The sequence below is a fragment of the Hoplias malabaricus genome, chromosome 2 (genome assembly GCF_029633855.1).
Source record: "Hoplias malabaricus isolate fHopMal1 chromosome 2, fHopMal1.hap1, whole genome shotgun sequence".
Classification (NCBI taxonomy): Eukaryota; Metazoa; Chordata; class Actinopteri; order Characiformes; family Erythrinidae; genus Hoplias; species Hoplias malabaricus.
Genome location: NC_089801.1, coordinates 14,024,628 through 14,048,197, shown reverse-complemented (window position 1 = coordinate 14,048,197; position 23,570 = coordinate 14,024,628). Strand labels below are relative to the sequence as shown.

Sequence of the window (23,570 nt, the reverse complement as noted above, 5' to 3'; positions counted from 1 at the left end):
TTGCTCAAAGAAGATTCACCAGGAGGGAATGCGAACAGGGAGAAAGCTCACATACTTATCAGGCTCCCAGGATCGGTGAGTCCCCAAGACTAACTTGGAGACACTCTCTGCAAGCATAGTTCCATGTGTGTCAGCTGTGGTTGAGGTTTGTTTGTTTTTGGGGTTTTTTCAGTTGTGTGTTTTGTTTTACGTTTTTTTTTTTAATTTATGTCTTTTTACGGTTGCCTGGCACACCACTAGGCAGAGGGGGCCAACTTTTACCAGCAAGGAGAGGCATTTCGGAGACCTACCCCATTGCAGAACGCTTGCGGACATGCGGCAGGTACATGTGGGCCCTGTGAGAAGTCCACGTTGTGCTTGCTACAGCAGCACATATACTAAAATTGGATCGATACAGAGAAGATTAGCATGGCCCCTGTGAAAGGATGACTCGCAAATCCGTGAGGCGTTCCATATTTTGCGCCATCACACCGGAAACGCAGCATGTCTCTGCTTCAGAAGATCCTCAAGCACTAGTGTTAAAGGTGGCTGCCAGGAGAGCTAAACCTATGCCTCGTCAGACCACAAGAGGCCACAGACATTCACAAGACAATCGCATTTCCATCAGCATGGTGGGCGGGGCTAGGAAGTCCTCAAGCCCTCCCCCACCACCTCTCTGCACCGCACCCTCTTCCTGCATCCTGTGGGATCAACAGGATCCTGCCAGATTGCTGCAAGGAACTTATACTTACCTGGCAGGGGCGACACCATGATCACAAAGGTGGTTCACCCAAGGCGAGGCTCAGCCATTGCACTCCGGCTGAGCTGACCCTTGCGAATGGGGGTGAGCTGTACCGTAGTGCAATTTGCTGTTTGCTGATTGGATAAAAGTCTACACTGGTCTGGGATTTAAAAGGGGGTGGTTCGTTTGTGATTGGTTGAGATGCACGTGTTGTCTGTTGATGTTATTTCAGCTTCTGATTTGCGGGACATGAACGTGTCAAAAGACTCTATTAATCAATGCTTTGTTTTTATCTTCAGGTGTCTTCACATCTGCACTTCTGACTTTGAAGCACGTTTTTGGACGATTTTAAACCACTGCCATCTTCAGAGACTAGTTAATTCAATCTGCATTTCACTTAAAATGTAACTAGTGTGTTCATTGTTTATGTACACACACACACACACATTTTTAAATGTCTTTGAAATATTGACTGCCCACAGTTATAATTTTCAAAGTCTATATTACCATGTTGCCCCTCTGTGATATTCATATTTTGGATCTACATTAATCTCTCTAAAGTGCTTGTGTTCATCTACCCATAGCATATTTAATTATGTATGTAGTATAATTGTACATCAGCACTTGAATTTAGTTGCACTTAAATGTAATGGATGTAATGTACTGTATATTGGCTGTGGTAGTTGTACAAAATTACATTTTTGACACATTGACTTTTTTAAATAAAGACTCTGAATCTGTTTTTAGTGTTGGACATTGACTGTGAAAAAGTGCTGAATTTTAAAATATTGTAATAGTATTTAAAACTTGAATTGTCTTTCTTAAAAGATAGAATATGTCGTATGAAATGACCTGAATAGGCTTTATAAAGGTACACCAACATAAATTAAGGGTATTTTCCCCAGAGCATGGTGTTCTGTACTTGGAGAGCGTAAATTGTTAAGTAAATAAGTAAATAAAGGTAAACAAAACATGGCCTTAAGACAGTTGTCAGTTCACAATGAAGCATTTTATAAAAAAGGAAAAAGTCACAGCACATTACAGTAAAAGTACAGTATTGCTCCCGCACTGGGGTCCCTGATCTGTAAACAGCTTGTAGCTTACACAGTTGAATATTTGTTCATTTCTTACATCAATTATTGTTGTGTTTAGAAAAGGGAACAGTCTGAGACTTTCATTTACAGTTTCTTTCACCATTTCTAGTCATAAAACCATTTAAAAGTGTTCAGGTGACAGTACAGTGTTATTGTGACTACCATCGCTCTAAACTGTTTAAACCAATTGTACAACGCAGAGGTGACTATCAGAGCAGATATATATATATATAGATAGATATAGAGCAGAGATAAACACCCCCCTTTTAAAGGTATAAACTAACAGTACAGACCTGAGATGACACCACATCTAATTTGAAGTATACATTTTCAATACAGTAGAGATGTGCATACGCCAACAAGTGCTGAAATGAACCTTCCTGAAAAGACAGTACAGTTACAGTACAATGCAGAGATGACTATACTTCCACTAAGGAGAGTATAAACATAAATACAGTGCAGAGATAAACGTGCTCCCACTAAGGAGAGTATAAACATGCTCCCACTAAGGAGAGTATAAACATAAATACAGTGCAGAGATAAACGTGCTCCCACTAAGGAGAGTATAAACATAAATACAGTGCAGAGATAAACGTGCTCCCACTAAGGAGAGTATAAACATGCTCCCACTAAGGAGAGTATAAACATGCTCCCACTAAGGAGAGTATAAACATAAATACAGTGCAGAGATAAACGTGCTCCCACTAAGGAGAGTATAAACATGCTCCCACTAAGGAGAGTATAAACATGCTCCCACTAAGGAGAGTATAAACATGCTCCCACTAAGGAGAGTATAAACATGCTCCCACTAAGGAGAGTATAAACATGCTCCCACTAAGGAGAGTATAAACATAAATACAGTGCAGAGATAAACGTGCTCCCACTAAGGAGAGTATAAACATGCTCCCACTAAGGAGAGTATAAACATGCTCCCACTAAGGAGAGTATAAACATGCTCCCACTAAGGAGAGTATAAACATAAATACAGTGCAGAGATAAACGTGCTCCCACTAAGGAGAGTATAAACATAAATACAGTGTAGAGATGACTATACTTCCACTAAGGAGAGTATACATTTACAATGCAGTGTGATGATCATCTCTCTAGAAAAGTTTATATTAACAGTAAAGTGCAGAGATGACCATATCTTTTATACAAGTTTTTACATCAACAGTAAAGTGCAGAGATGACCATATCTTCTCTGGAAAAGTATATTTACAACGTACAATCAAAATTACAATGTTGTGCAGCGGTTCCCTCTAAACAGAGTACACACTCAACAGTGCAGCACTGAGGAGACCACATGGCATCATCTAGTAAAACTTACAGTAGTTACACTGTAACTATAACAGTGTATAAATGAACAGTAGAGTGTAGAGATGCACACACCCCCAATGGCCCCCAAAAGTACACATTTCCAATACAGTGCAGGGATGATCTTATCCACTCTAGAAACAGTTAAATTACCCCTAAAGTGCAGATGTAAAGGCACCCCTCTTATAAAAGCCATACATCTACAGCACAGTGTAGAGATGATTATAACGCAAAGCAGAGTGCAAACTAAAATAACAGGGCGTAGGTGACACAGCCCCCACCAGAAAGAGGGTGGGCATTTACAATATAGGGCAAAGATTACCATATTCCCTTTTAAATTACAGTACAGTGCAGAGATCACAGTACACAGATGACTTCTGACAAGACCGTGCAATTATGGTACAGTACCGTGTTCCCCCTCTTCACAGTATAAACTAACAATGCAGCACATATACAACCAAGATTTTCTGTGATAAAATTAAAATTGAGGTCTTAAAATCTGAACCTTTACTGAATCCAGGACTAGGACTAGTTTAATCACTGGTAGCTACATGAACTGAATAGAAACATCAGTGCCAGAAAAAGAATGAAAGACCTGCTTTATTCAAATAAATATTGTAAAATAATTCTAAACTAAATATATTTATAAACTTAAAAAAATAATTCTATGACCATGTCATATTTTTAAATAACTGTGGGGATAGCTTTTTGTAAAGAGAGAACACAACACCGCATACCTCTACAGTTCATCCACAACTGTGATGAAATGTTCATAACTCGCAAAGGTTTTGTTGGTTAGTCCTTTTGAGGAGGACATCATTTTAACAGGGCAAAAATTTTTCTTTTTGTATTTTCTGTGTCCCTGAGTGGACTGGTTACACAGTGAGCAAAGTGGCAGGTTATGAACCCGGGATACCTTTCCCCCCACATCGGTAAGATCATCTTTGATTTTTCTTTTGTATTTTGTAGCTCTTGCCCACCCTGAAGGGGCTTGAGCACTAGGTGATGCGGGGGTGCGACTGGCGAACATTATAACCGGCACTGGGATGGAAGTGCCTGAAACATCATCTTTAGAAGTATCAGTGGTGACCGTGGAAGTGGATTCAGCAGCCCTCCCCAATGGAGGAAGCTTATGGATGTGTGCCGGTTGACTGTATACCTCCGGAGCCTTTGGCATTACGATGTCTGTCCTTGATTTTAAAACCTTGGTCCCTGCTTTGCTTGGTGTGTATAAATATTCAATTTGTGGGTATTCAGCTGGAGGGAGAACTGATGGTTGGTATGGTGCTGGAGGAAGGTCTGCTGATGAAACTGACATGGTTTTCTGTAAAATTTTGGAAGCTGTTTTTGTTGAACGAAGATTGATAAGTCTTTCCTGAAAACGGATGAAGTCACGCACAGTCTTAGAATTGATCTTTGGTAAAGGTATACCCACTTTACTCAGGACAGGATCTTCGACAAGTATACGGTGCTGTATTCTCTCATAAGCCTTTGTGATTGTTTTATTTTCAGGGCTGGAACAAGCCCGGTCTGGTGCCCTTAACCACAGGAGTTTAACCAGGGTGTACATCAACCTGTTGTGCTGAGCAGAGATATCTTGCTGAGCTGGTGCATATCGCTTAGACATCTTGACACGCTGAATTAGGGCAGCATCAATTAGATCATCCCTCTTTGTGCGACAGTATAAAGTGTTGCCCCAGTGTGTTCTGTACAGCTGGTTAAACTTCTGTGGTTGCTTGTCATGGTCTTCTACTGCATTCCACGCTTCGATGAGCTTATTCCTCTGTTCAGTTGTTACAGTTAAGCTTTCCTCAGTCTGGCCCGTCTCCACCAGCAGAGAGCAGAACTTCTCGAGTTGTCTGAAACCTGGTAGAGGGTTAGGACTGCAAGCATCCTCCTATTGAAAAGTAAAGTAGTCATGTTAGTTTAAAATGCATTTACAAGCTCTGCCTGCATTTTAACATTTGCACTGAGTCTTTTTGTTACTTACAAAAGCTGGATGGTTGATCTTTGAGGTCTCATCTGTGGTAAGCTTTATGTGAGCTGGGGTGGCAAACACAGCATCGACATCACCTCCCTCTTCGTCACTCTGGTACGCCTCGTCGTCATCCGGGTCAGGATGCCCAGGCTGAACCACCTCCTCCTCTGCACTGGGTCCATCCTTGCTGATGTCACGGAGTGAAAATGGATGGGATTCCCCTGTGCTCTGGCTGAAAAGGTATTCCAACCCCAACAACTCGTTTGATGTCACAGCAGCAGGAGCACGGAAATTCTCCTCCACAGTTTCACCAAATAGCTGCCTGCAGCGGGTGTTCAGTCGTGCAATCAGTGGAGCAGAGTACATTCGGTAATGTCGACCTTTGCCACCAAATACAGCGTCGGAATTTCTGTCAGAGTTCCAGCGGGCAATTCCACTTATCAGGTAGACCTGAAACGGACGTGCTGCACAGTGAGGACCTGGAAATGACAACATATGTCAAAATTCATGATTAGTGCAAATACTCCCATAACCACAACAACTTTGAATTGTATAAAGCAAAGATTAATTCTTAAGTTATTGACTGTAATCACTGCGAAAGCTGCTTCAACTAAGTACTGTGTGAAGGGTCTGAATACTATATTACTATAATACTAAATGCTATATTTTTGTTTTTCCATTTTAATAAATTAGCAAAAATGCATAACACTCTGTTTTCATTTTCTCATTGTGCAAAATGATGGGGAATTGTTTTTCAGGACAATGATGCATTATTAAATGTGAAAAAAGTGAAAGAGATTAAAGACTTTCCAAATGCATTGTATGTGTCAAAGTGGGGAGTTGGGGGAGAATGTTAACTTTTACCCGGAATCATATTTGGCAGAGATTTATGGAATCCCTCCAGGTTGTTGCTTCCACGAATACACTTATAATAGGGAACATCTACGCCATTAATTGTTGTAACATGAGCCACACGGTACATGTTCATGTCTGGGGGGTCCTGGATGCATTCTAGATGTCTCTGCTGTCCTGCCCAAACCTCATCAATGGCTTCTGTAAAATATTCGTAGTAAACAATGTAACAGAAGTTGATTTGTACACCAACAAAGCATCTAACTGAAAGCTCACAATCATACAAATAGAGGTTGTGTGTGACATGTTTAAAACAGAATTACATACTATGAATGCTTTAATATTGTCTGCCAATACCTACTATTATATATGTGTACTTCCACATAGTTCCAGTGGTGATATAGTAATATGTGTTTTATTTTTGTGGTTGCAATTATGTACCTGGTGATTTGAAGAGGCTGACACCACTTTCGTCTAGCCCAGCAGGTCCTTTGAGCTCATCTATGGCTGTCTGTATGAGGCAGTATGTCTCCTGAGCCCCGAGTGTTACTCTCCGAACATGGTGCTTAAGTTGTTCCTTGGATATGTGGAATCGAATAATATCCTCATCCACAAGAGAGTTCAAAGTGGCTGGGTCCTTTGCTCTGACAGCCTTTATAAGCAGTTCCAAATCTGGGCGGTTGTAGGCAAGGACAGCTCCTGCTAAGGCAGACTTGAAAACTGCATACTTGGAATGGCTCTCCGTGCGAATGGATGCATCAAATCGATGGATCCAGTGGAATATGTCCAGACGTACCACCATACCACCGTCCACCCAAGGCTGAAACAGACTCTCCACTGATGTTGGCCCCTTTGCACGACAACACGCACGATCAACATACAGGATCCTAGGCACTGGCTGATTGGTCTGCTGAAAACGGTCTATCACACCTTGGCACATAGGCTGTAGGCTGTTAACAGACTCCTCACAAGTTAGAACAAAAGACACGATCTGGGAGTGCTCATTAGCAATGCTGGTAAACCACTCAGCTGTGCCTTTTCCTTCTCCAGAAAGCTTCTTTACTACCTGCAAAATGTAACATTTCAAGGTGTAAAATTGTGATTCAAACAATCAGTAGACTTATTTTAAATGAACAAAAGGAATTTTTCATCATACTCGCCTTCTTCGTGGAATCCATTTTCAGCACTGTGCCAAACGTAGAGAGAATCTGGTTCCTGTAATCCTCTATGTTGTCAGCCTCTGCCAACAGGAAGGCATGACGTAAGAGACGAGCAGAGGGCAGTTCTTTTTGCGGAGGTGGAGCTTTAAAAGTGTGTCCAAGTGCCGACACAATCCCACCAGGTTCCACTAAGGTCATGAGCAGCGTAGTATAGAGATCCTTCCTCTGCAGGTACTCCTCACAATGATTTTCTTGAATCTGTCGCCACACCTTGACCATGGTGTTCCCTTCTGTCCGGTCTCTCAAAAGCTGAACCACATTCTTGTCCACACCACGTCTGTAGAACATAGTATGATCATTACACCAAGACTTGCTAGCATTTTTGTTTAAATGGCATGTCAAATGTACACGTATGTGTCTTCTACTAACTTGTCTGTGAGAGCAGCAGGAAAAAAGGCTCGATGAGCTTCACTGAGTTGAGACAGGATAGCAGGGTCCCACGCCAACCACCGGCCAACCTTGCTACCTTCACCGCTCCTGGCTGCTTTAGTACACGGTCCACAGCACAGGACCTCAGTCAACATGGTGTACCAACTGGATACATCACATATGTGACGTACCTGCAATATGCAAAAAACCATAAGCATGCTGTTCAAATATTTCAGTAAAGCTGCAGCATACAATATTCTGTGGACCATTAGAATAATGAATTACCCTGTGGTGATAGCCAGATTTATAGAGGTACACAGCCTTTTCTTTTCCCACGCATTCTTCCCCACGAGGACACTTCAGAGAGTATCGCCACACCCCCACAGGCCGCCACATGAAAATGCGACTCCGAAAGAAAAGATGAGGGGTTGGTGGAGTGCCACTAACATACCCTGGGGGTTCTGGAGGATAAAACCACATCCTGTCAGATTTTATAACACGACGCCTTTTGAACGCACCCGTGTTGTCACGGTAAATTTGGATCTGGGTGAAAAGCCCTCTCTCGGCGTCATCCTTCACCCAGGACAGGTCGGCTGATGGGATGCCACCAGGATTTTCCCACAGGCGCACCCAACCTTCTAGTTCAACCTGAAATATGTCAAAGAATACTTTAATGATGCACTATTATTTTTTTATTATATTTGTTCCTGTTATACACAATGTAATATTTAACATATATAAAGTATTACTTACCGGTGAGTCACACTGATGTGACAAATCAGCATGACCCTGGACTGTAGAGATTGTGAAATCCTCTGACCTGGCAGTGGACAGGGAACCCTTAGACTTGAGTGTCGACAGCGAATCTTTGGGTTTGACTTTAAAATGGGGGACTTTCGACTGAGCTGTTGATGAAGCCTTGGACATTTTTGAATGGATGTTTGACAAGCATTCCTTGGCCTGGCCAATTGGCTGAACAAATTTTGAATGGAAACCTGATGAGGACACCTTGGACTGGACCTTGGACGGAGGCATCTTTGACTGGACACCTGACGAGGACACTTTGGACTGGACTGTGGAAGTGGACATCTTTGACTGGAAGGCTGGTGAGGACTGTTTGGACTGGACTGTGGAGGTGGACATCTTTGACTGGAAGGCTGGTGAGGACTGTTTGGACTGGACTGTGGAGGTGGACATCTTTGACTGGAAGGCTGACGAGGACGCTTTGGACTGGACTGTGGAGGTGGACATCTTTGACTGGAAGGCTGACGAGGACGCTTTGGACTGGACTGTGGAGGTGGACATCTTTGACTGGAAGGCTGGTGAGGACTCTTTGGACCAGCCAGTTGGCTGAACAAACTTTGACTGGACACCTGACGAGGACACATTGGACTGGACCATGGAAAGGCACTCTTTGTCCTTGGAGGTATTACCAACCCCTACAATTACAATAAGTGTATTTTTAGTCTATGCTCAAAATTAATTTTTAAATGCTATAACACCTTCATTAATTACATAGTTACATTTTCTTCACATCATGTTATTATTGTTCCATATGATATTTACATTTCATATTTATATTTCAGAGGAGCAAAACTTATATATAAGTTTATAGTTTATTTAAATATTTTAATCTAAGCCTGTGGAGAAACAGATTTACCTTCTTCTGAGTTTATCACAGCAATTAAATGAGAATCATCCAGCCATGAGGGATCATTTATGGAGCTAGACGCTGTTTCCTGGAGGGCAAATATAACAGAAATTAGTTCTATTGTGTCATTACTTTCTACAATTATGTTTACTATTTATCTGCTTTTGTTTTAAATAACTTACTTCAGCTTTCTTGTCCTGAATATACTTTCTAAACCTCTTCATTTGAACACTGGTGATATGAGTCAAAGGTACATGTAACCACCTGCAGACAGAACCATAGGCCTTCTGGACTGCCTCTCTCTGCTCACTGCTGAATGAACCTAGCCTGGACTTCTGGGCAGAGTACTGGCTGTAGAGCTCCCACATCTCCCGGAAGGTGTGATGTTCAAATCCCTTCTGTCCATATATACAATGATCTACATTGGCCTCCAAGATCACAGAAACTTGTGGAAAGCTCTCCATGTACTCTGCCAGATAATCTTTTATCCAGCCGTTGTGTATGTCAACCTTTCTGAGAGGGTTTCTGCTCTGCACCTCTGCTCTGTGCCTGTCAACTACACTGCAATCACATTCATTAATTTATCATTATTGCTCTTACTACTATAATGAAAATTAGTACAACAACACAACAGACTACTACTACACAGAAACTGATGAACCGTTCTCAGCTCATTTCTTTTGATTTAAAATTTAATTTTCCTTGTAAAAATATTCTTACAGCTGATTTGGTTAAATCTGGTTAGTCAGGTAACTATTACAGCTTAAATACACAACATACAAAATAAATTCTTACTATTTAATGTAGCCAACATCGTTCGCAACAAGCCAGTGGAACGGGGCATGAACATATTGGCCAAAGGGCAACACCAGTTTCCCCAGACACTGTTGTCGTGATGGTGCAGGGATGCCATCAGAACGCAGTATTCGTTCTGCATGGGGCAAGGCAGTGGACTGTTCCAGGAGCTGATGGGGGGGGAACGGGAATGTCATCTTCTTCTCTCTGTGCATGCGCGCCTCTTTTGTTGCTGTCAAAACTGCCTGCTGTCTATTGACAGGAGCGTCTGGGTTAACAACTCGGATCAGAGGTGTTGCCATGTTGATTTACACTGAAGTAAAAAAATAATTATAATAATAAATTAATTGTACTTTTTTTGTATATATGTATCTCTCCTGAAGTATTTCCATTTGGGGTGACTTTAATAAACTAATTAATGACATTCCATTAAAGGATCAATGTACCAAGCGTCACACTAGACCCTTTTCACCTAAAATTGGTTGATTTGCCAAGAGTCTTATTACAAAAATGATAGTAGAACATAAGAACCGTAATAAATCATGGTATTTTTTACTTTCATACGTATATTTGAAGATATTTTTTTTATTTTTCAGATTCACACGTTTTTTTTATTGTGTATGAAATGTGCTTCAAAAACAAATGAAAATAAAGAAAACAATAATGGGTATTAAAATGGAGATACCTGTTTTTGCAAATGGACTCTTCATTTGAAGACAAGTACTTAGAACTGTTGCTACAGTGGAGGTCTAAAGGGAGAACTTTACCTTATATCAGCGATATTATATCTATATTATGTTATATCTAATAGCGTTATCTTACATCAGCGAAGAGCTGCGTTTATTTTCCACACAACTCGACAAATGCGCTGCTTTCACTCGAAGTAAAACACTAAAAACAAGTTCACTGCCGGCATGACTGATAAATGTTTTTGACAATTATTCACGTTTATGAGTGATTTTATACCATTTTTACTCACCAACAACTTCAACCGAACCGTTAGCAGTGCTCAAAATTAATGGCGCTTGAGCAGTTTGCGTTTCTGCGCCGTGATTGGTGGAAAGTCAGATTCTCCACTCCGATTGGTAGTCTACAGTCAGGTTCTCCATTCCGATTGGTAGTCTACAGTCAGATTCTACCAATCGGAGCGCTTAATTGTCTACGTTCACTGTAGACATTTGCACTACCGTAGACTCGACTCCTGCGAATTCCCCAAATGTGGGAATCTCGACTGCATAATTTCTGGTAGTGGGGCACTGCGTTCGCGCTCTCCCCTGACAAAATCTCGTTCCAAAGACAGACCTGAATCAGTACTATAGCGCAAGTTGCGGTCTTGCTCAAAGAAGATTCACCAGGAGGGAATGCGTACAGGGAGAAAGCTCACATACTTATCAGGCTTCCAGGATCGGTGAGTCCCCAAGACTAACTTGGAGACACTCTCTGCAAGCATAGCTCCATGTGTGTCAGCCGTGGTTGAGGTTTGTTTGCTTTTGGGTTTTTTTAGTTGTGTGTTTTATTTTTATTTTTTTTTTTTTTTGTGTGTGTTTTTTTTAATTTATGTCTTTTTACGGTTGCCTGGCACACCACTAGGCAGAGGGGGCCAACTTTTACCAGCAAGGAGAGGCATTTCGGAGACCTACCCCATTGCAGAACGCTTGCGGACATGCGGCAGGTACATGTGGGCCCTGTGAGAAGTCCACGTTGTGCTTGCTACGGCAGCACATATACTAAAATTGGATCGATACAGAGAAGATTAGCATTGCCCCTGCGAAAGGATGACACGCAAATCCGTGAGGCGTTCCATTTTTTGCGCCATCACACCGGAAACGCAGCATGTCTCTGCTTCAGAAGATCCTCAAGCACTAGTGTTAAAGGTGGCTGCCAGGAGAGCTAAACCTATGCCTCGTCAGACCACAAGAGGCCACAGACATTCACAAGACAATCGCATTTCCATCAGCATGGTGGGCGGGGCTAGGAAGTCCTCAAGCCCTCCCCCACCACCTCTCTGCACCGCACCCTCTTCCTGCATCCTGTGGGATCAACAGGATCCTGCCAGATTGCCGCAAGGAACTTATACTTACCTGGCAGGGGCGACACCATGATCACAAAGGTGGTTCACCCAAGGCGAGGCTCAGCCATTGCACTCCGGCTGAGCTGACCCTTGCGAATTCCCCAAATGTGGGAATCTCGACTGCATAATTTCTGGTAGTGGGGGACTGCGTTCGCGCTCTCCCCTGACAAAATCTCGTTCCAAAGCCAGACCTGAATCAGTACTATAGCGCAAGTTGCGGTCTTGCTCAAAGAAGATTCACCAGGAGAGAATGCGAACAGGGAGAAAGCTCACATACTACTCAGGCTCCCAGGATCGGTGAGTCCCCAAGACTAACTTGGAGACACTCTCTGCAAGCATAGCTCCATGTGTGTCAGCTGTGGTTGAGGTTTGTTTGTTTTTGGGTTTTTTTAGTTGTGTATTTTATTTTTATTTTTTTTTTTTGTGTGTTTTTTTTTAATTTATGTCTTTTTACGGTTGCCTGGCACACCACTAGGCAGAAGGGGCCAACTTTTACCAGCAAGGAGAGGCATTTCGGAGACCTACCCCATTGCAGAACGCTTGCGGACATGCGGCAGGTACATGTGGGCCCTGTGAGAAGTCCACGTTGTGCTTGCTACGGCAGCACATATACTAAAATTGGATCGATACAGAGAAGATTAGCATGGCCCCTGCGAAAGGATGACACGCAAATCCGTGAGGCGTTCCATATTTTGCGCCATCACACCGGAAACGCAGCATGTCTCTGCTTCAGAAGATCCTCAAGCACTAGTGTTAAAGGTGGCTGCCAGGAGAGCTAAACCTATGCCTCGTCAGACCACAAGAGGCCACAGACATTCACAAGACAATCGCATTTCCATCAGCATGGTGGGCGGGGCTAGGAAGTCCTCAAGCCCTCCCCCACCACCTCTCTGCACCGCACCCTCTTCCTGCATCCTGTGGGATCAACAGGATCCTGCCAGATTGCTGCAAGGAACTTATACTTACCTGGCAGGGGCGACACCATGATCACAAAGGTGGTTCACCCAAGGCGAGGCTCAGCCATTGCACTCCGGCTGAGCTGACCCTTGCGAATTCCCCAAATGTGGGAATCTCGACTGCATAATTTCTGGTAGTGGGGGACTGCGTTCGCGCTCTCCCCTGACAAAATCTCGTTCCAAAGACAGACCTGAATCAGTACTATAGCGCAAGCTGCGGTGTTGTTCAAAGAAGATTCACCAGGAGGGAATGCGAACAGGGAGAAAGCTCACATACTTATCAGGCTCCCAGGATCGGTGAGTCCCCAAGACTAACTTGGAGACACTCTCTGCAAGCATAGTTCCATGTGTGTCAGCTGTGGTTGAGGTTTGTTTGTTTTTGGGTTTTTTTTAGTTGTGTTTTTTATTTTACATTTTTTTTTAAATTTATGTCTTTTTACGGTTGCCTGGCACACCACTAGGCAGAGGGGGCCAACTTTTACCAGCAAGGAGAGGCATTTCGGAGACCTACCCCATTGCAGAACGCTTGCGGACATGCGGCAGGTACATGTGGGCCCTGTGAGAAGTCCACGTTGTGCTTGCTACGGCAGCACATATACTAAAATTGGATCAATACAGAGAAGATTAGCATGGCCCCTGCGAAAGGATGACACGCAAATCCGTGAGGCGTTCCATATTTTGCGCCATCACACCGGAAACGCAGCATGTCTCTGCTTCAGAAGATCCTCAAGCACTAGTGTTAAAGGTGGCTGCCAGGAGAGCTAAACCTATGCCTCGTCAGACCACAAGAGGCCACAGACATTCACAAGACAATCGCATTTCCATCAGCATGGTGGGCGGGGCTAGGAAGTCCTCAAGCCCTCCCCCACCACCTCTCTGCACCGCACCCTCTTCCTGCATCCTGTGGGATCAACAGGATCCTGCCAGATTGCTGCAAGGAATTTATACTTACCTGGCAGGGGCGACACCATGATCACAAAGGTGGTTCACCCAAGGCGAGGCTCAGCCATTGCACTCCGGCTGAGCTGACCCTTGCGAATTCCCCAAATGTGGGAATCTCGACTGCATAATTTCTGGTAGTGGGGGACTGCGTTCGCGCTCTCCCCTGACAAAATCTCATTCCAAAGACAGACCTGAATCAGTACTATAGCGCAAGCTGCGGTGTTGCTCAAAGAAGATTCACCAGGAGGGAATGCGAACAGGGAGAAAGCTCACATACTTATCAGGCTCCCAGGATCGGTGAGTCCCCAAGACTAACTTGGAGACACTCTCTGCAAGCATAGTTCCATGTGTGTCAGCTGTGGTTGAGGTTTGTTTGTTTTTGGGTTTTTTTTAGTTGTGTATTTTATTTTACTTTTTTTTTTTTAATTTATGTCTTTTTACGGTTGCCTGGCACACCACTAGGCAGAGGGGGCCAACTTTTACCAGCAAGGAGAGGCATTTCGGAGACCTACCCCATTGCAGAACGCTTGCGGACATGCGGCAGGTACATGTGGGCCCTGTGAGAAGTCCACGTTGTGCTTGCTACGGCAGCACATATACTAAAATTGGATCGATACAGAGAAGATTAGCATGGCCCCTGCGAAAGGATGACACGCAAATCCGTGAGGCGTTCCATATTTTGCGCCATCACACCGGAAACGCAGCATGTCTCTGCTTCAGAAGATCCTCAAGCACTAGTGTTAAAGGTGGCTGCCAGGAGAGCTAAACCTATGCCTCGTCAGACCACAAGAGGCCACAGACATTCACAAGACAATCGCATTTCCATCAGCATGGTGGGCGGGGCTAGGAAGTCCTCAAGCCCTCCCCCACCACCTCTCTGCACCGCACCCTCTTCCTGCATCCTGTGGGATCAACAGGATCCTGCCAGATTGCTGCAAGGAACTTATACTTACCTGGCAGGGGCGACACCATGATCACAAAGGTGGTTCACCCAAGGCGAGGCTCAGCCATTGCACTCCGGCTGAGCTGACCCTTGCGAATTCCCCAAATGTGGGAATCTCGACTGCATAATTTCTGGTAGTGGGGGACTGCGTTCGCGCTCTCCCCTGACAAAATCTCGTTCCAAAGACAGACCTGAATCAGTACTATAGCGCAAGCTGCGGTGTTGCTCAAAGAAGATTCACCAGGAGGGAATGCGAACAGGGAGAAAGCTCACATACTTATCAGGCTCCCAGGATCGGTGAGACCCCAAGACTAACTTGGAGACACTTTCTGCAAGCATAGTTCCATGTGTGTCAGCTGTTTTTTTAGTTGTGTGTTTTATTTTACGTTTTTTTTTTTAATTTATGTCTTTTTACGGTTGCCTGGCACACCACTAGGCAGAGGGGGCCAACTTTTACCAGCAAGGAGAGGCATTTCGGAGACCTACCCCATTGCAGAACGCTTGCGGACATGCGGCAGGTACATGTGGGCCCTGTGAGAAGTCCACGTTGTGCTTGCTACGGCAGCACATATACTAAAATTGGATCGATACAGAGAAGATTAGCATGGCCCCTGCGAAAGGATGACACGCAAATCCGTGAGGCGTTTCATATTTTGCGCCATCACACCGGAAACGCAGCATGTCTCTGCTTCAGAAGATCCTCAAGCACTAGTGTTAAAGGTGGCTGCCAGGAGAGCTAAACCTATGCCTCGTCAGACCACAAGAGGCCACAGACATTCACAAGACAATCGCATTTCCATCAGCATGGTGGGCGGGGCTAGGAAGTCCTCAAGCCCTCCCCCACCACCTCTCTGCACCGCACCCTCTTCCTGCATCCTGTGGGATCAACAGGATCCTGCCAGATTGCTGCAAGGAACTTATACTTACCTGGCAGGGGCAACACCATGATCACAAAGGTGGTTCACCCAAGGCGAGGCTCAGCCATTGCACTCCGGCTGAGCTGACCCTTGCGAATTCCCCAAATGTGGGAATCTCGACTGCATAATTTCTGGTAGTGGGGGACTGCGTTCGCGCTCTCCCCTGACAAAATCTCGTTCCAAAGACAGACCTGAATCAGTACTGCAGCACAAGCTGGGATGTTGCTCAAAGAAGATTTACCAGGAGGGGGTGTTGCTCAGGAGGGAATGCGATCAGGGAGAAAGCTCACATAATTATTAGGCTCCCAGGATCGGTGAGTCCCCAAGACTAACTTGGAGACACTCTCTGCAAGCATAGCTCCATGTGTGTCAGCTGTGGTTGAGGTTTGTTTATTTTTGGGATTTATTTAGTTGTGTGTTTTTTTTTTCATGGTTTTTTTTTTATTTATGTCTTTTCACGGTTGCCTGGCACACCACTAGGCAGAGGGGGCCAACTTTTACCAGCAAGGAGAGGCATTTCGGAGACCTACCCCATTGCAGAACGCTTGCGGACATGCGGCAGGTACATGTGGGCCCTGTGAGAAGTCCACGTTGTGCTTGCTATGGCAGCACATATACTAAAATTGGATCGATACAGAGAAGATTAGCATGGCCCCTGCGAAAGGATGACACGCAAATCCGTGAGGCGTTTCATATTTTGCGCCATCACACCGGAAACGCAGCATGTCTCTGCTTCAGAAGATCCTCAAGCACTAGTGTTAAAGGTGGCTGCCAGGAGAGCTAAACCTATGCCTCGTCAGACCACAAGAGGCCACAGACATTCACAAGACAATCGCATTTTCATCAGCATGGTGGGCGGGGCTAGGAAGTCCTCAAGCCCTCCCCCACCACCTCTCTGCACCGCAACCTCTTCCTGCATCCTGTGGGATCAACAGGATCCTGCCAGATTGCTGCAAGGAACTTATACTTACCTGGCAGGGGCAACACCATGATCACAAAGGTGGTTCACCCAAGGCGAGGCTCAGCTATTGCACTCCACCTGAGCTGACCCTTGCGAATTCCCCAAATGTGGGAATCTCGACTGCATAATTTCTGGTAGTGTGGGACTGCGTTCGCGCTCTCCCCTGACAAAATCTCGTTCCAAAGACAGACCTGAATCAGTACTGCAGCGCAAGCTGGGATGTTGCTCAAAGAGGATTTACCAGGAGGGAATGCGATCAGGGAGAAAGCTCACATACTTATTAGGCTCCCAGTATCGGTGAGTCCCCAAGACTAACTTGGAGACACTCTCTGCAAGCATAGCTCCATGTGTGTCAGCTGTGGTTGAGGTTTGTTTGTTTTGGGTTTTTTTTTAGTTATGTGTTTTATTTTTCATGTTTTTTTTTTTAAATTATGTCTTTTTACGGTTGCCTGGCACACCACTAGGCAGAGGGGGCCAACTTTTACCAACAAGGAGAGGCATTTCGGAGACCTACCCCATTGCAGAACGCTTGCGGACATGCGGCAGGTACATGTGGGCCCTGTGAGAAGTCCACGTTGTGCTTGCTACGGCAGCACATATACTAAAATTGGATCGATACAGAGAAGATTAGCATGGCCCCTGCGAAAGGATGACACGCAAATCCGTGAGGCGTTCCATATTTTGCCTGCCGGAACAAAAACACTCTGCCCAATTCAGGCACGCGGAGTCTGCATTGTCTCGGCCGTGATGTACGGCTGTAGAGGGTCTGGAAAAGTCTTGGCCGAGTCTTGTGGCTGAGGCTCTCAAATGACTCGGCCCTAGTTTGGCGAGCCATAACTAAATCACGATTACCGGACCACGGCCAAGTTTGAACCAGAAGCATACCATTAGTGCCAGACTCTGCCCAGATTTGGCTTATTATCGGTTGTAATAGTTGGTTTTACACCCTAAGAACTGCCAGTTACATTCAGACTTTTCTTTAAAAATATGTTGTTCTGTTCTTGTTGAAGTCATGTGGGGGCGCTGTTTTCCACGTTAACTTTTTGTTCATGAATATTGTGTTGTGGTCCCCTTAAGAAAGGTTAATGCTAGAAATGGATGGTCATGTGATGCTAAAACCAGGAAATGTGAGAAGGTATGGCATTGAATGTGGTTGTTTGTTATTTAAATCCAGTAACATCAGCATGCATCTTATGCCTTTGGTAGCATCGTGCTACCATTATCGTATGTCAAAAATCATATGTATTGATTGTTTTATTTGAGTATCTTTAAGTGCACATCATTATTATATAAAAATGGATGACTTGTAAGGTTGAGAGCGATGCTATATTTGAATACAAGTAGCATTGTGATTAATGACAAATAGAAGTATAGAGACAATGAATTTCAAGTTATAAATATAAACAAGATAAAATTTGTAACAATGTAACAATGACATAGTTAATTCATGACAGAGTTGTTGCATCTATTTTGTACTGTTTATTCTTTTTTTCGTACATTTATATGGGGTCAAAGGATTGATTAAGTCTTTTGTATGTTACAGTTTCACCTTTTCTTTGCAACATCAATAAACCTATAGACAACGGGACAGCTGTCTTAGAATCTTGGTGTTAAGAAGTCACACTTTGTCAATACCTCACTGCCCTCAACAATGTTGTCCAGGCTGCCAGAGATGAGGATATGGCTGATATTTCCATCAAAGATCTTCAGGATGTGCAGTGTAGTGAAAGAACACTCAAATGTAGTCACCTCAGTTGTACTCCTTGTTGAATTCCAGCTCTATAATTATACATATATATATTATGTACATGTTCGGTTCCCTTAAATATATTTTCTTTAAAAATATTTAATGAAAAACTGTAAACAGCCTATGCATGCAAATTCAATAACTACAGAACATCAAATGTAAAAGATTATCAGGTTATAATACAAATGATTATGCTACAACTGATGCTAAAGATCTCATCTAAATAACTTAAATTAACCTATCTGCTTTTCTCCCTGCCCACCTTCATTTTTCACTGCCCCACTAGTTTTCTTACTGCAGTCCATCTTTACAAAATTACATAAAGAAAATGAATTAGTTCTTGTTCATAGTCAATTTTTTTATTTTATTTTTTTCTCTCAGTAAATCTATTGTTTTCAATATAACCTCCTTCAACCCCATTAATCACTAGCCCAAAATCACTGCTACTACCTAACAAAGAATTAGTGTATGTGGAGTTATATATTTGAAACATTACAAAAAAACAGCACTGAGATTGAGAATTTCTTTAACCTACTTAGCTAGTGCCTTATGTCTTCTTAATGTGTAAGCAGTTTTAATTTTTTTGTTGGTATGTGGTTATTTTTGACATAAAAACCCACAAAAATGCTCACATCATCTTGTAAAATATGCCATCAAACCACATAATTACTCAAATTAAAATAACTCATGTATGAGCGATTGTCATCTCATTTAAATGTTTTCTATGTCAGAGAAAAAAAGAGCTAGCAAGAGTTAAAAAGGTTAGCTACAGTTTGTCATTTGAAAAAAAAAAAAAAACGGTTCAATATTATATAGCAGTTGATAGAATAATGTACATAACATTAACGATGTTAATTGCATTCTGGCGATACCAAAATATTTATGTATCAAAAAATATAAGGTTAAATTGAAATACTTACGGGATGAAGTTGTTCCCTGAGGCGTCTTCTGTGTTTTTACAGCGGTTCGCTTCTGCCACCTTCCGTTTTCTCATTGAGTTCTTTCAATTTAAAGCTGTCTTTCCAGTCCAGTCATCTTCAAAAACTTAAATAACAATTTCCTCCCTTCAGCACGGCACTGTCTCCTTATTAACCCTATTTATCATAATCATTTCTGTCGTTCGTGTCCCAGTCATTACATCAATATTCTAAAATATTACAATACAGAGCTTACCTATAACTGTATGGCATTTAACAAGTTAAAATAATGATTCTATTTATTTAACATTTATTACATAGTTTTTTTCCAGACAGCCAGAACTGGGCCACATGCAGGGTGCCACATTCACGTCGAGTCACAGCCAGCAGACAGTTTCAACGTGCAGCCAGAACTGAGCCAGATACAAGGTGCCGCATTCAGGCCTAGGCGGCCGCCAGCCGACAGTGCCAACGTGCAGCTGGAACTGAGCTAGATACAGGGTGCTGCATTCAGGCAGAGACACAGCCAGCCAACAGTGCCAACGTGCAGCTGCAACTGGACCAGATACAGGGCGCTGCATTCACGCCGAGATGGCAGCCAGCCGACAGTGCCGAGCCTGAACCAGAATCTGTCCAGATCTACCTTGCTAGCTGGGAGAGAAAATTATCACATCTGCAAATTGTACAACTTGCACACTTGATAAAATTCCCTCAAAATTACTGAAAGATGTAATTCCAGTTATTATCAATCCTCTTTTAGCTATAGTAAACTTGTTCCTTAGCCTGGGCCATGTACCCAAAGCCTTTAAATTACCAGTTATTAAAACTCTGATCAAGAAACCAAATCTTGATGCTAGGGTATTGTCTAATTACAGGCCTATTTCAAACCTAACCGTTATATCGAAGATCTTAAAAAAAGCTGTGGCCCAAAAAATGTAAAAACAATATTATCAAATTAGCCCAGTTCATCACTACATTGGCTGCCTGTTAAATTCCGTATCGATTACAAAATTCTGTTATAAACATATAAAGCTCTACATGGGCTTGCTCCTGAATACCTGCAAGAACTTATTTCCTGTTATGAGCCACTACGATAACTCAGATCACAGAGTACTGGCTTTTTAATAGTTCCCAGAATTCAGTAGGCTTCAGCTGTGGGAAGCATTTTTTTTTTTATAAATACCCCAACTCTATAATGAGCTTCCAGAAAATGTTTGGGACTCAGACAGTCAAAATCTTCAAATCTAGGCTGGAAACTAATGTTTTCAGTTTACTTTTTGGTAGTTAATGTTCCCCCTTAGATAAAATTGGCAGATCCAGGGGTCCATGGACACAAGGAATTATAGTAAACTAAGTATTATAGTAAACTCAGTAAATTGGGTGCACTTAGAACACTTCTATGGAATAACTCTGATATAACTATTAAAATAAGTCATGATTTTATTCTAAGTGGCATGACAGAAGTATGAATGGAATTCTCTCTATTTTGATAGTTCTGGTATTTTGCTTTCATATGAGCAGTTTATGATAGCACACAACTTACCTATAATCTTCAGAGAATATAATACTTTAGTGAAAGCAGTTCCTAGGGGCCTTATTCAATTTGTTAAAAGCCATCTACAATTTGGACATAGTATTGCAATCATCATTATTTCTAAGTGGTGTAAGTATAGTTGATAAAACATGTAAAACTGATAAAACTAATACTAGATATATCAGGAATCTGTTGCATAGTAAAAAACAAATTTCTCCCAGAGGAAAATATTATTGGATGTCTTATATTAAAGATATTGACTGGAGAAGGACTTGGCTTTTGCCAAATACTATATGTCTAATAAGATCAGAGAAACACATTTTAAAATATTGCTTACAATATACACTGTGAAGTCTGTAATTTCTAAATTTATTGAGATCGATAGCTCTTGTTTGTTTTTGTGGCTTTGTTCATCAAACACAACCTCAGACTCAAAAACTTCAGACTCCTGCTTTAAAGTGTCATTCTTTCCAACGTGTACAATAATCCGCTTCACATCCGCTTTGCAGTAAGTTCAGGGACTGTGATGTTTGGCTCACATCGCACTATGACATTTGGGTTTGTTACCCCATTAACAATGTCATCTCCAAACATCAGGGTGTCTGCTGTAGATTTGTTAGGGTTTTGTGACCGGCTGACACTTCTGGCACTTTCTGCATTGTGTTCACTGCGTTTGTGATTCTCACAAAGGGCATGCAGTGGTTCAAATCTGTTTTCCAGCTGAAGTGAAAAAGACCGATATTCTGATGAATTTCCTGGACCAGCTATGGTACCAGGAGTAGAAGACAAGACTACAGAGCTATACAAAGCACGGCATTTGGGTCTACCTTCAGTCTGCACCCATTGCCCATCTCTAGCTGTACTCACGGCAGTGTTGCCATCCACACAATCCTCTGATCTGGATCTGTGTCTCTCCACTGTCCGTTGCTCCGTTAAGTCCTCAGCCTGCTGTCTGTTGCCCGTACTCCCACTCACTGTTACTCCTCGAACAGCTCAGAAATGCCAGTCCTTAAATTCTGATAGCATGTTCTGAAAATCCCTTTCCAAAGCTGACATTCTCTGTAGAAGTCTGTAACAATTCTGAAAGCACATGTGGTGAAAAAAATTATGAGACATTTCACAAGTTTCTTTTACTGTAGCCTGATGAAACTGTCCTGGTTGTTGGTACAGTCTTGGTTCCTAGTGCAAGCACAGTACTTTAAAAGTATCAAAAGCAGAAAATATCCAGTTTTGGCTTCATAGTGCCTCTGACTTGTGTATATTTAAAAGCTCAGATACTCTATCACAGAAAAACAAAAAATAAAATAAAAGGAAAAAAATAGAAGACAGTAGAGCTAAGCAGCAAAGCATCTAAATGGCAGGGAAGCAGGAAGTGGTCCTGTAAAATGAAAAAAAAAAAAGGAAGAAAGCTAACCTATGCCCATCGGGCACAGAGCGGGGGCAAAGGGGCCCCTGGCGTCATGGAACTTGTCAGCGGAAACTGGTTCTTGGTATGTGGAACATAACCTCACTGGGGGGGAAAGAGCCAGAGCTGGTGCGTGAGGGTGAGAGATACCAGCTAGATATAGTTGGGCTCACCTCTATACACAGTGTAGGCTCTGGAACCAAACTCCTCGATAGGGGTTGGTCTCTCTCCTACTCAGGAGTTGAACAGGGTGAGAGGCGCCGGGCGGGTGTGGGGATACTCACAAGTCCCCGGCTGGCGCCTGTACAGCTGGAGTTTGTCCCAGTAAACAAGAAGGTCGCCTCAATGCGGCTCCGGCTTGCAGAGAGGAAAACTTTGACTGTTGTGTGTGCGTATGCACTGACCATGGCTGCATGTAGCTGTGGTCAAAAGCTTGTCAGTGCCTGTTATGGCGGCAACCCAAGAACCCTTTGGTGGACACCGGGGGTGAGGGAATCTGTCAAGTGGAAAAAGGAGGCTTTTCGAGATTGGCTAGCTCGGGGAACTTCCGATTCTGTGGATGGGTAGTTGCTGAAGCAAAATCCAGAGCATGGGAGGAGTTTGGAGAGGCCATGGAGAATGACTTCCGGGCGGCCTCAAAGAGGTTCTGGAAAACACTCCGACAGCTCAGGAGGAGGAGGAGGAGGAGGAGGAGGAGGAGGAGGGGGAGGGGGAGGGGGAGGGGGGACACTGTCCAAGCTGTGCTCAGCAAGGATGGTGAAACTCTGAATTCGACTGAGCGTATTGTTGGGCGTTGGAAGGAGCACTTTGAGGAACTCCTTAACCCGAGAGACATGCCTCCTGTGCAGGAGGTAGGGCAAGAAGTGTCTGGGGGGTCAGATTCCATTTCCTTGGCTGAAGTCACTGAGGTGGTGAAAAAGCTTTGCAGTGGCAAAGCTCCAGAAGTGGATGAGATTCGCCCAGAGTTACTGAAGGCACTTGATACTGTGGGGTTGTCTTGGATGACACGCCTATACAATATTGCATGGACCCCAGGAACGGTGCCTTTGGATTGGCAAACCGGGGTGGTGGTTCCTATTTTCAAAAAAGGGGACCGGAGAAAGTGTGCCAATTATCGTGGCATTACACTTCACAGCCTCCCGGCTGAGTCTATGCCAAGGTGCTGGAAAGGAGAATCTGTCCG

General features: G+C 43.4%; 14 non-coding genes and 1 pseudogene across 14 annotated transcripts; all 15 read left to right on the top strand.

Annotated features, from left to right (window-relative positions):
• Positions 1–353: 353 nt before the first annotated feature.
• LOC136689025 (U6 spliceosomal RNA) lies at positions 354–460 on the top strand. Its single transcript, XR_010801704.1, has one exon. It is a non-coding gene; the product is annotated as a U6 spliceosomal RNA (small nuclear RNA).
• Positions 461–723: 263 nt separating this feature from the next.
• Positions 724–864, top strand: LOC136688024 (U1 spliceosomal RNA; annotated as a pseudogene).
• A 10,833-nt stretch (positions 865–11,697) lies between these two features.
• Positions 11,698–11,804, top strand: LOC136689017 (U6 spliceosomal RNA). Its single transcript, XR_010801696.1, has one exon. It is a non-coding gene; the product is annotated as a U6 spliceosomal RNA (small nuclear RNA).
• A 263-nt stretch (positions 11,805–12,067) lies between these two features.
• LOC136687832 (U1 spliceosomal RNA) lies at positions 12,068–12,231 on the top strand. Its single transcript, XR_010800553.1, has one exon. It is a non-coding gene; the product is annotated as a U1 spliceosomal RNA (small nuclear RNA).
• A 422-nt stretch (positions 12,232–12,653) lies between these two features.
• LOC136688810 (U6 spliceosomal RNA) lies at positions 12,654–12,760 on the top strand. Its single transcript, XR_010801497.1, has one exon. It is a non-coding gene; the product is annotated as a U6 spliceosomal RNA (small nuclear RNA).
• Positions 12,761–13,023: 263 nt separating this feature from the next.
• Positions 13,024–13,187, top strand: LOC136687831 (U1 spliceosomal RNA). Its single transcript, XR_010800552.1, has one exon. It is a non-coding gene; the product is annotated as a U1 spliceosomal RNA (small nuclear RNA).
• Positions 13,188–13,595: 408 nt separating this feature from the next.
• On the top strand, positions 13,596–13,702 carry LOC136689003 (U6 spliceosomal RNA). The gene has a single exon (XR_010801682.1). It is a non-coding gene; the product is annotated as a U6 spliceosomal RNA (small nuclear RNA).
• A 263-nt stretch (positions 13,703–13,965) lies between these two features.
• Positions 13,966–14,129, top strand: LOC136687830 (U1 spliceosomal RNA). Its single transcript, XR_010800551.1, has one exon. It is a non-coding gene; the product is annotated as a U1 spliceosomal RNA (small nuclear RNA).
• A 409-nt stretch (positions 14,130–14,538) lies between these two features.
• LOC136688809 (U6 spliceosomal RNA) lies at positions 14,539–14,645 on the top strand. The gene has a single exon (XR_010801496.1). It is a non-coding gene; the product is annotated as a U6 spliceosomal RNA (small nuclear RNA).
• A 263-nt stretch (positions 14,646–14,908) lies between these two features.
• LOC136687829 (U1 spliceosomal RNA) lies at positions 14,909–15,072 on the top strand. The gene has a single exon (XR_010800550.1). It is a non-coding gene; the product is annotated as a U1 spliceosomal RNA (small nuclear RNA).
• A 383-nt stretch (positions 15,073–15,455) lies between these two features.
• Positions 15,456–15,562, top strand: LOC136689005 (U6 spliceosomal RNA). Its single transcript, XR_010801684.1, has one exon. It is a non-coding gene; the product is annotated as a U6 spliceosomal RNA (small nuclear RNA).
• Positions 15,563–15,825: 263 nt separating this feature from the next.
• LOC136687968 (U1 spliceosomal RNA) lies at positions 15,826–15,989 on the top strand. Its single transcript, XR_010800683.1, has one exon. It is a non-coding gene; the product is annotated as a U1 spliceosomal RNA (small nuclear RNA).
• A 427-nt stretch (positions 15,990–16,416) lies between these two features.
• Positions 16,417–16,523, top strand: LOC136689008 (U6 spliceosomal RNA). The gene has a single exon (XR_010801687.1). It is a non-coding gene; the product is annotated as a U6 spliceosomal RNA (small nuclear RNA).
• A 263-nt stretch (positions 16,524–16,786) lies between these two features.
• On the top strand, positions 16,787–16,950 carry LOC136688021 (U1 spliceosomal RNA). Its single transcript, XR_010800736.1, has one exon. It is a non-coding gene; the product is annotated as a U1 spliceosomal RNA (small nuclear RNA).
• Positions 16,951–17,361: 411 nt separating this feature from the next.
• On the top strand, positions 17,362–17,468 carry LOC136688808 (U6 spliceosomal RNA). Its single transcript, XR_010801495.1, has one exon. It is a non-coding gene; the product is annotated as a U6 spliceosomal RNA (small nuclear RNA).
• Positions 17,469–23,570: the final 6,102 nt, after the last annotated feature.